Here is a 12551-nt window from a genome sequence, read left to right as displayed (position 1 = left end):
TATACTATTGGTTAAAAATTTTCGTGCCAGGTCCCTGTGCTCCGGCGAATGCCCAAAGATTTGTTTTACTTTTGAAAAGAAAAAAAAACGACAAGTAAGCGAAATGAACATTCCAAGACTTGTGGCGTGGCGTCCCGATATGTTCAAAGCGTCCAATATTTCCTAGCCTGGTCGTACTTAGGGGGACTTAAGTCAATTAATACTAAACTGATAGGCTGGAGACTTGATAAATTGTGTTACGAGTTTCTCGGGGGTTAAAAGGAATGGCAAGACGGACGAGTGTTGGGTATAAGATCGTGTCTAATGTGTGTGACGGGCAATCTGTGATAGAGACATACTAACTGGTTTATTTATCTAGGTTTATTGGGGGAGGGGAGGTGTTCACGTCGTGTTGACTCTCAAGATCAGACAAGTATTAGTATGTGTCCGATGTCATCATTATAAGTTTGTGTATTACGTGTTTATAAACAGCAACGATAGGCAGGATAGCATTGTTTTGCCGTTACATCCAATATCATGGTTTTACTTACTGTTTATTTGCGAAGGATTTTTAAAAATTGATTGCCTTTTATTTCATCTTATTTAAGACACATTTTTCTTTTGTTAAGACTATAAATACATGCGAGGTTAAGGTATAATGGTGAATCTTTAAGAATTAATACACCACTTTTTATGGTCATTTCACCAGTGGTTTTATACACAGAAGTCTGTCTGTCGTCTGACTACCTATAAATACATTTAAGGAGAGATTTTATTAAAAATGTCTTAGAAGTTACTCACAAGGATACAACTTCAAGACGAGTTTTATAAAAAGTGTATACTGCATATCTGCCGTTGTCGATCTTCCTCTGACGTCGAGATGTAAAAATAAATGATCCAGTGGATTACGTTGATAACCTCTGGTAATGTTCTACTTACAGGTTTCCGCATATTTCTGTACAATCGGCTCTTATCTTAGCTGATCCAATAATGATTTCGTTTTTACTAGCAGTGTATTAGTGTACCTCATGGCGATATCTGGAAAACAGAACTATCTTAAAGGATAGTTTCTCAAGTTTACCGTCATGACCCTCTACTGCCTGTTGATCCGTGTCACCTTCTCCGTATACGAGAATGTCATCAAACACTGGTTCTACACCATGTATATCCCTCACCAAGGTATCTACACGTTGCTGAAAGAGTTCCGGTGCAGGGGAAATACCAAAGGGCATTCGTAACCAACGGAAACGACCAAAAATGGAGTTTCAAAGGTTGTAAGTTTGCTAGACTCCTCATCAAGGACAACATGCCAGAATCCGTTCTTAATATCACACACAGTGAATATTTTTGCGTTCCCGAGTTTTGGCAGAACATCTTCAATCACTGGCAATAGGTAGAGACTCCTCTTAAGGGCTTGATTAAGGGGTTTGGGGTCTATACAAATGCGTATTTTACCACTTGGTTTCTTCACGACAACCAGACTTGACACCCAATCCTAGGTTCGTTGATTCTCTCGATCACTTGTAGATTTTCGAGTCTCTTCAATTCCGTTTCTAGCTGTGGTTTGAGAGCTATTGGAACTCTCCTTAACGGGAGTTTGACAGGAGTGATAGTTTTGTCAACATCCAGATGAAGTTCACCTTCCATCCTACCTTCACCGATAAATACTTCCTTGTATGTCTCTAGTATCGAGTCGGAGCTGTCTACCACCAGAATGTTCTCATACTTGACCTCCAGTATGCCCATGCGTTGTATGGTCTCCGACCCAAGTATATGAACTAGCAAGTCATTGTCTACCACAGAGAATTTTATGTTGTATTTTTTCCCATTTTTAGGATTCACTACCGTAGTTGTACATGATCCCATGGAAACCAACTTAGACTTGTAGTACATTGTCAGAGTACTGCCCCTTTCAAGTTCCATGTTTTTAGCATACTTTATTGGCAGAATGTTACATGTCGCTCCACTGTCGACCAAAAATGAGATCCGTTTTCCTGCAATGTCCAGTTTCGCATAGATTTTCCTTTTATACTGATTGGTATCAGTGGTTACAGTCATCAGTTCCTCATCAGAATCTGAATCAAGCTCTACATAATGTACCTTTTTCTTGGGTTTATCAGTATATGTAGGCTTACCACGTGGACATTTTACTTTGAAATGATTCATTCCGCCACAGTTTTCACACTTCTTGTTGTAGGCCGGACACTTTTCCTTTTTGAACTCGTGTTTCCTTCCACAAAATTTACAAGATGCTTTATACGGTTTCATTGGCTTATGTGGTTTCTCTTCTTTTAGTCTGAAATGCCTCACAGAATGTACATCTTCCTGGGCCTGCGTACCCATCGCTTTAAGTTGTGCCTTTGTAGACTCAGCAGCTCTGCATGTGTCAATGCATTTTTGTAATATTATATCACGTTCCTGTAATAATTTTTTTTCTTACACCGGAGTCGCGTATCCCACATATCAGACGATCGCGAATTAGCTCTTCCTTAAGAGTACCATAACCACATGTTGTAGCTAGCCTTCGTTGGGCTGACACAAATGTTTCAACATTTTCGTCTGGACTTTGTATACGATTGTTAAAAACGTACCTTTCATAAGTAGTGTTTATTTTCCCCACAAAATACTCTTCCATTTTATCCAAAACGGTTTCTAAGTCTTTCCTTTGTTCTTCATCCAAAGGCAGTCTGTTGTAAATTTCAAGGCCGTCGAGACTAATACACGTAATAAATGTAGCTAGTTGTATTTTGGGGTCCTTGTCAGCCAAAGCTGACACAATGACGTAATTGTCCCAGACCTGTCTCCATTTTCTCCATGCTTGTGGAGCGTCAGAACCGGAGCCCATCTGTAGCGCGGGAGGCATAGGCATATTACTATAAAGCGCCATATCGCTGTTAACTATTTCCGAAAACAACACTTTTAGAAAGAACGAAATGTCCTCTGACATTAAAGTTTCATCTGTTCCGCGATCCGTGACTCAACACTCAGATCTTATTAGAACTAGTTCGTTTTAAATACCTGTCCGTAAACGATTTTCACACATCTTCTGTCACTTCTGACACCATGTATCAAGATGTCGATATTATATGTAACTTACATATCGATGATATGGGTTCAATGAGACGGACAAGAGCTCATCCTTTCAACTGTGCTTTATTCAGAGAGCATGGCATAGACGCTTGACTACACAACCCGATCTTGATCACTTGAGTGTTTTACATATATCAAGAGTATAAACGCCGGAGCGTATGACTGACTAGAAATTACGGATAATTATACGTGATATTGTTACAATCTTAACTGAAACATTTGTAAATGTAAAACGAGTCCCAAACGTTATTAGCTTACCATTATAATTACACTTCACCCCATTTTCTAAAAAAGAAAAGATGGTATGACGGGAATGGAAAAAAACAGATGAACAAGGTTTTGCTTTCTTAAAGATCGCCAATGATTTATTGACGACTTCTTCTAGTATGAAATGAAGAGAAAGAACGACAACTCTGTTATAACAGTGTTTTCGTTCTAGAACGAAATAATAACACGGCTAAATAAACCTATCAACCTGCTTATTTTCGCGATTTGAGTAATAAGGAAACCAAACGATATTTTTTGCTGAAATTTTGAATGTAAGCTAAGCTCGGCGTGATCTATCGATTGAAGTAATCGCCTTAGCTGTGAATATTCAAAATGACGAGATATTTTGGTGTAAAACCTCTAAAATCGACATTTTGACCACTGGTTTCTGTTTAATTCGTACTAGTAAATTAACTAATAAAGCTGACATGCTAAAACTTTACATATAAAAGGTCCTTGCATTTCTGAACAAAACGGTATTTCTAATTTTTGAAAATGTTACATACAACGGCCACAATACAGTCTTGAATATTGGTGGTATTTCGCAAGTTATCGGTAAATTTTCACAACAGACGAGATATTCTGGGGTCCCGGCGCCTTCCTTCGGAACTATTCTGAACGATTGGACCGGCAATTATGTACCATTTAAAAATGAGTGATATTTTTGAAATTTTCTGTAGAAGTGACTAAACATCATAAAATGAGTAAATAAGTTATGCACTAGTCATCACATTTATGTTACAAAATGCGCCCAAAGAGTGCAACAGTGAAATGGAGCTGTTTGTACTGTCTCGAATACACAAAATCATGGCGCAGACTATCGCGCCCCCTATGAGGAATGTGTATATTGTTTGTATCCGGTTGAGTAAAAACGTTGAAGCCGCCTTGATGTTCAAGTTAAATCCGGCACTATCAGGTAAGTAATTGTTCATTTTACTTGTTATAGACATCAATATCATTAACGATGGATATTAGTATTATCAGATATATTTGATTGCTTTTGTAGGCCTGCAAATATAACGTTAAGTACTGTTAACAGTCTGTTTATGATCATCATCGCGAGTGACTGTCTGACAACAGAACCATGCATGCGTTCTAAATCGTGGCTTAACAGCACGTAAACTGGCAATTGTACTGCCTTTGAGGCAGATGCCGTTTGAATATATGTATCTCCTAATATATTGTTTGATCATATGATTAAATTGCTAGTAGTTAAACCATAAAGTAATGCACATGTCGTTTCGGTAGTCCGTAGGCTCACATGTAACGCAGCTTCATTTCATGTCATTTCGGTACATGCGGAAGTCTTTTCGGTATCATAAAGTAAACATGGCGAAATGACTCTCAGAAAGTATCGAAACGACTTTAAGTAATCTGAAAATTAGACAACTAAGAGAAAACAAACCAGAAAAAATGGTAACAATGTAGTTTGACAATGTATATGATCAACATTATTACATGTAGATATGGACATTTGTATGCACTGCAGTTTTACATGACACATAATAATTGCTTAGGCTTAAGTTCCTGTACAGACTGGGTGGGCGAGATCAATAATGTTAATTAAAATTCATTTCACAATTTTGCTGTGTTGTGTATAGTGATAGACATGCAACTACTGCGTAATAATTAGGATGCCGACAGGAATGATCAGATTGACCCGTGTTGTGAAATTAGCATACATGTATACTATCACTCTGACCCATTTAGCAATGTTATATAAGGTCATGTCATAAATGTTGTAAGACGAACGTTATTGTGGCGTCGTAGATATTAATGATGTCTGTGATGTTGTAAGAATATCTCGGTTGACACGTCGAATCCAAGTCTGATTTCGCTACTCTTACATAAAACAGAGTTGAAACTAAACAAAGTAATCCCAATTTTGACCCAGAGCTTAAGCCCTAGCTATTCTTTCAAGGATTCAAAGAATTAAATAAACAATGTTCAAGAAAATTTGTAAGATTTTTCCTTGTAAAGGAAGTTGTTGATATCTTCTTGGTGCCATCTGGTGGTCATTTATTGAGGTCAAGGTGTGCTTTAAACTAAGCACCATGGATGCCCTTTTTTCCTGCAGGGGCATAGGAAGTGGGGGGATTCCTCAGGACGGGGGGGGGTGGTGGGGGGCAAACATGTCTTTTTATGAAATATTGAGGACCTTTGCCCCCCCTTCCCCCCATTACGTTTCATCTTCCTACGCCACTGTCCTGTCAGAATCACTGAAGTTTTGACTATGTTTTGATTAATACTAGTTATGTGGTAAATAGAATCTTACACTCATGGCTACATCATTTGAAATTTATTAAACTTAAATTCAAAATATCACGAGCCTTTAAGGATATTTTGACAATTTATTTCCAAATTAACAAGTTTTCTGGGTTTTTTTTTAAATATCATACAGTATCTAGGTTAAAGGAGACCTAATTATAACACTCACTATACAGTAGTGAGTGTCAAACTTGTTACAGCCTCATCAGCTTGAGAAATGTTTTCAAAAATTTTCTGAATCAAAAAAAAAAAAAAAAAAAAAAAAAATGATAAATTGAAAAGCCATTTCGGTTAAGGTATAGACTGTTAAATTATGATTTGCTTGCTGTTGACATTTTTTTCATCTGTGATGAATAACACTTGGAAACGGTAACTATTTTATATATTTTATATAGTACCTATATATGTATATATAGGTAATCTTCCTCAATATAAAAATTAAATATAATTAATAAAACAAAAGAGAAGCATGAAAGATGTACCAAGTAATTCGTATCTGCGTATATATAAAAGCTACAAATAGATCCTTTGATGTGATGATTTATTTTACTGATTTTCATATCCTTCAGCAGTATCAAGGATTTAAAATGATTTAATGGGATAGGCTTAAACTTCAAAAACCTTCATCTAAAATTCTGGAAATGGTAGAATCAAATACTCTTCATAGATGGAAAGGTCTTAAGGTCCTTTACAATAATTATGAATTATATATGAACCTGGGGTCTCATGTTTTCCCCTCGGGAGGGGTCAAGTTTACTATAGTTTTTATAGGGAAAACACATTTTTGAACATTATTTGGTCATTTGTAATAGAAAATGAGTCAACTGTTGTCAGATTTATCAGTATGATATGGCCATTGAATCATATTATTAAATTTTCCATGACTAACCCCCAGGGGCCTGAGGAGTGGGTCCAAAAGGGGTTTCTTTTAATTCATAAATGCTTTTTAAAGATTTGAACCAATTTTGCAATGTTCTTTCTGTATCAGCACTCAGGTGACCATCAAGGCATCTTGGGCCTCTTGTTTTCTTCTGAACTGCATCCAATTTTACTATGAGATATTAATCCATGGATGGATATTACGTCAGTGATAGTAACCCCTGGAGTATTGAGGATGTAGCCAAAAATGATTTCTGCAAGCCTGTGTTGGTCAGTTTGTTTCTTCTGAAGTGGCTCCAATGTTACTATGAAATAGTCCAAGAGTGGATATTACGTCAGTGATAGTAACCCATGGAGTATTGAGGATGTAGCTTAAATTTTTTTCCATTTTTCATTCCTTTATTGGTGTTTTATAGACAATCAATTATATTGTATCTTTCAGGTTAACTGCCAGTATATATTATACAATGAACTACCAAGACTAAAATCCTTAAATGAATTCAAGCTCTGGTATATTTTTAGGTCATCTGACCCGAAGGGTCAGAAAGATCTATTGTCATCATGCATCGTCCGTCATCGTGCTCCGTCCGCAGTCTGCAGTGCGAAACTTTTTCATTCAAACAAAAGGCCCAGGGTACTGATATTTGGCCTGTAGTATGCAGGGATGAAGGGTTACCAAGTTTGTTCAAATGAATGACCTTGAACTTCATTCAAGGTCACAGTGGTCAAAAAGGCTAAAATCTTTAAACGAATTCTTATCAAGAACCAAATGACCAAGGGTACTCATATTGGGTCTGCGGCATGCTGGGATGAAGGACTGCAAAGTTTGTTCAAATAAATGACTTTGAACTTCATTCAAGGTCACAGGGGTCCAATAGGCCAAAAGATTTTAAACAACTTCTTGTGAATAACTAAGAGGCCTAGAGACCTGATATTGGGTCTGTGCATGCTAGAATGAATGGCTACCAAATTTGTTCAAATAAATGACCTTGACTTTCATTCAAGGTCACAGGGGTCAACTAGGCTAAAAACTTTAAAAGACTTCATGTGAATAAGTAAGTAGCCTAGAGACCTGATATTGAACCTGTGACATGCAGAGATGATTGGCTACCAACTTTGTTCAAATGAAGGTCAATGACCTTCATTCAAGGTCACAGGGGTCAAATAGGGTAAACATTTTAAACGACCTCTTGTGAATAACTAAGAGGCCTAGAGATCTGATATTGGGTCTGTGGCATGCTAGAATGAATGGCTACCAAGTTTGCAAATGAAGGACCTTGACCTTCACTCAAGGTCACAGGGGTCAAAAAGGTTAAAACCTTTAAACGACTTCTTCTCAAGAACCAAAAGGCCCAGGGTACTCATATTGGGTCTGCGGCATGCTTGGATGAAGGGCTACCAAGTTTGTTCAAATAAATTATCTTGACCTTTATTCAGGTCAAATAGGCTAAAATCTTTAAACGACTTCGTGTGAATAACTTAAAGGCCTATAGAGACCTGATATTGAGCCTGTAACATGAATGACTACCTTGAGACTGGATATTGGATTTGCAGCATGGTGGGGATCAAGGTCTAATTCATTAAATATATCAGGACCTGGACTTCTTCTAATAAAAGAGGATTTTTTGGATTGCCTTAACTCTGTGCCACTACTTTATTCTTTGAGGTGTTGTATTGTGCCAATAGTCAGATGACCGTTAAGGCCCCTCGGCCTCTTGTATGGTCAGTGTGTATTACATATATAGAAGTATGGTCAGTGTGTATTACATATATAGAAGTATGGTCAGCGTGTATTACATATATTATAGAAGTATGGTCAGTGTGTATTACATATATTATAGAAGTATGGCCAGTGTGTGTTACATATATAGAAGTATGGTCAGTGTGTATTACATATATAGAAGTATGATCAGTGTGTATTACATATATTATAGAAGTATGGTCAGTGTGCGTTACATATATAGAAGTATGGTCAGTGTGTATTACATATATAGAAGTATGGTCAGTGTGTGTATTACATATATAGAAGTATGGTCAGCGTGTATTACATATATTACAGAAGTATGGTTTGCGTGTATTACATATTTTGTATTATAAAAGTATGGTCAGCGTGTATAACATATATTATAGAACTATGGTCATGTGTATTACATATATTATAGAAGTCATGTGTATGTAGTATTACATATATAGAAATATGGTCAGTGTGTTATTACATTAAGAAGTATGGTCAGTGTGTATTACATATATAGAAGTATGGTCAGTGTGTATTACATATATTATAGAAGTATGGTCAGTGTGTATTACATATATAGAAGTATGGTCAGTGTGTATTACATATATAGAAGTATGGTCAGTGTGTATTACATATATTATAGAAGTTTGGTCAGTGTGTATTACATATATAGAAGTATATATATAGAAGTATGGTCAGTGTGTATTACATATATAGAAGTATGGTCAGTGTGTATTACATATATTATAGAAGTATGGTCAGTGTGTATTACATATATAGAAGTATGGTCAGTGTGTATTACATATATTAGATATGGTAGTGTGTATTACATATATAGAAGTATGGTCAGTGTGATTAGATATGGTATTACATATATTATAGAAGTATGCAGTGTATATATGGTCAGTGTGTATTACATATATTATAGAAATATGGTCAGTGTGTATTATTACATATATGTATAGAAGTATGGTCAGTGTGTATTACATATATTATAGAAGTATGGTCAGTGTGTATTAATATATATTATAGAAGAGTAGTGTGGTATTATTACATATATTATAGAAGTATGGTCAGTGTGTATTACATATATTACAGAAGTATGATCAATGTGTATTACATATATTATAGAAGTATGGTCGGTGTGTATTACATATATTATAGAAGTATGGTCAGTGTGTATTACATATATTTTAGAAGTATGGTCAGTGTGTATTACATATATATAGAAGTATGGTCGTTGCGTATTACACATATTACAGAAGTATGGTCAGTGAGTATTATATATATTATAGAAGTATGGTCAGTGTGTATTACATATAGAATATGGTCAGTGGATTAATTATATAATTAGAAGTATGGTCAGTGTGTATTACATATATAGAAGTATGGTCAGTGTGTATTACAATATAAGAGTATGGTCGTGTGTATTACATATATATAGAAGTATGGTCAGTGTGTATAATATATAGAAGTATGTCGTGTGTATTACATATATTATAGAAGTATGGTCAGTGTGATTACATATATAGAAGTATGGTCAGTGTGTATTACATATATAGAAGTATGGTCAGTGTGTATTACATATATAGAAGTATGGTCAGCGTGTATTACATATATTATAGAAGTATGGTCAGTGTGTATTACATATATATAGAAGTATGGTCAGTGTGTATTACATATATTATAGAAGTATGGTCAGTGTGTATTACATATATAGGGTATGGTCAGTGTGTATTACATATATAGAAGTATGGTCAGTGTGTATTACATATATTATAGAAGTATGGTCAATGTGTATTACATATATTATAGAAGTATGGTCAGTGTGTATTACATATATTATAGAAGTATGGTCAGTGTGTATTACATATATTATAGAAGTATGGTCAGTGTTTTTTTACATATATAGAGGTATGCTCAGTGTGTATTACATATATTATAGAAGTATGGTCAGTGTGTTTTACATATATAGAGGTATGTTCGGTGTGTATTACATATATTATAGAAGTATGGTCAGTGTGTATTACATATATAGAAGTATGGTCAGTGTGTATTACATATATTATAGAAGTATGGTCAGTGTGTATTACATATATAAGAAGTATGGTCAGGTGTGTATTACATATATTAGAGAAGTATGGTCAGTGTGTAACATATATAAAGTATGGTCAGTGTATAATATAAAAGTATGGTCAGGTGTATAACATATATTATAGAATATGGTCAGTGTGTATTACATATATTATAGAAGTATGGTCCAGTGTGTATACATTAATTGTATAATAAGAAGTATGGTCAGTGTGTATTACATATATAGAGATATGGTCAGTGTGTATTACATATATTATAGAAGTATGGTCAGTGTGTATTACATATATAGAAGTATGGTCAGTGTGTATTACATATATAGAAGTATGGTCAGTGTGTATTACATATATTACAGAAGTATGGTCAGTGTGTATTACATATATTATAGAAGTATGGTCAGTGTGTATTACATATATAGAAGTATGGTCAGTGTGTATTACATATATAGAAGTATGGTCAGTGTGTATTACATATATTATAGAAGTATGGTCAGTGTGTATTACATATATTATAGAAGTATGGTCAGTGTGTATTACATATATTATAGAAGTATGGTCAGTGTGTATTACATATATAGAAGTATGGTCAGTGTGTATTACATATATATAGAAGTATGGTCATGTGTATACATATAAGAAGTATGGTCAGTGTGTATTACATATATATAGAAGTATGGTCAGTGTGTATTACATATATAAAGTATGGTCAGTGTGTACATTAATATATAAGAGTATGGTCAGTGTGTATTACATATATATAGAAGTATGGTCAGTGTGTATTACATATATCATAGAAGTATGGTCAGTGTGTATTACATATAAAGAAGTATGGTCAGTGTGTATTACATATATCATAGAAGTATGGTCAGTGTGTATTACATATAATTTAGAAGTATGGTCAGTGTGTATTACATATAAAGAAGTATGGTCAGTGTGTATTACATATATTATAGAAGTATGGTCAGTGTGTATTACATATATTATAGAAGTATGGTCAGTGTGTATTACATATATTATAGAAGTATGGTCAGTGTGTATTACATATATAGAAGTATGGTCAGTGTGTATTACATATATTTTAGAAGTATGGTCAGTGTGTATTACATATAAAGAAGTATGGTCAGTGTGTATTACATATATTATAGAAGTATGGTCAGTGTTTATTACATCTATAAGAGTATGGTCGTTGCGTATTACACATATTACAGAAGTATGGTCGATGTGTATTACACATATTATAGAAGTATGGTCAGTGTTTATTACATCTATAAAAGTATGGTCGTTGCGTATTACACATATTACAGAAGTATGGTCGATGTGTATTACACATATTATAGAAATGTGGTCAGTGTGTATTACACGTAATATAGAAGTATGATCAGTGTGTATTACATATATTACAGAAGTATGATCAGTGTATCACATAAAAAGGCTCGTGTTCGTCTATTACATAAATTAGCATAAAATTTATATAGAAAAAGAAGACAATAATAGAACAATAGAAAATAAAATGAAAAGAAAAAGGAAAGAAGAAACAAAAGAAAATATACAATATAGATGAGACACAAAATGATATGTTGTCTGTGTTACTGGGTAAGGAGATGGCTTCATCAGTTGCTACTACTTGTGTCAAATACTGTTTTCTTTTTGGTTACCAAAATTTGTTTAACGTCAAAGATTACAAACAAATTAAAGATAAACAGAAACGACTATCGGTTTTTAACAAATCAGAATTATATTTGTACTCACCACTGTTCCTGTTGGAAATCCGTGGATAAAATTCCAGATGAGAGGATCCGAACTAGTACGATTACATCCACATACTAGGGAGCGTTACCAGAATAACACGCTACATCTACTCTGTGGCGCGAGACACCGGGTACTGACGCTTAACACTCACTCACTAGCATATCGGCGGTCCGTACTGGTCAGGCCTGCGTGGGTAAACTATAAAATCACGTGGGTATGGTCGATAGCAGCCTGCCACAAAATAATATATATCAAGACATAAACAAAACTATAAATTAAAAGTACACATTTATCTTACTAGAGATTTTAGTGCCAGGCTTCTATCGGTCAGGTAGACAATATGACTTACAATCACAATAGCATTGCTATTGAATACTTAAATACTTATCTGACATCGTGGGGGCATTACCACGGACATAGAATTATCTAATGTAGTAATGTCTAAGCATGCTTATGGGTAGATATGTAAAAAGATGCTCGCGTCCGTAAGCATA

At 34.8% G+C, this 12551-nt stretch overlaps 1 protein-coding gene across 1 annotated transcript in view; it reads right to left on the bottom strand.

Annotated features, from left to right (window-relative positions):
- Positions 1 to 12158, bottom strand: part of LOC138310644 (cardioacceleratory peptide receptor-like) — a 191362-nt gene extending 179204 nt beyond the window's left edge. Inside the window, exon 1 of the mRNA XM_069251927.1 lies at positions 12058 to 12158. The gene's annotated coding sequence lies outside the window, so the exon portion shown is untranslated. The remainder of the gene's footprint in view (positions 1 to 12057) is intronic.
- Between the last annotated feature and the right edge of the window lie 393 nt (positions 12159 to 12551).

This window comes from Argopecten irradians, chromosome 16 (assembly GCF_041381155.1).
Source record: "Argopecten irradians isolate NY chromosome 16, Ai_NY, whole genome shotgun sequence".
Taxonomy (NCBI): domain Eukaryota; kingdom Metazoa; phylum Mollusca; class Bivalvia; order Pectinida; family Pectinidae; genus Argopecten; species Argopecten irradians.
This window is presented reverse-complemented; position numbering and strand designations above follow the sequence as displayed.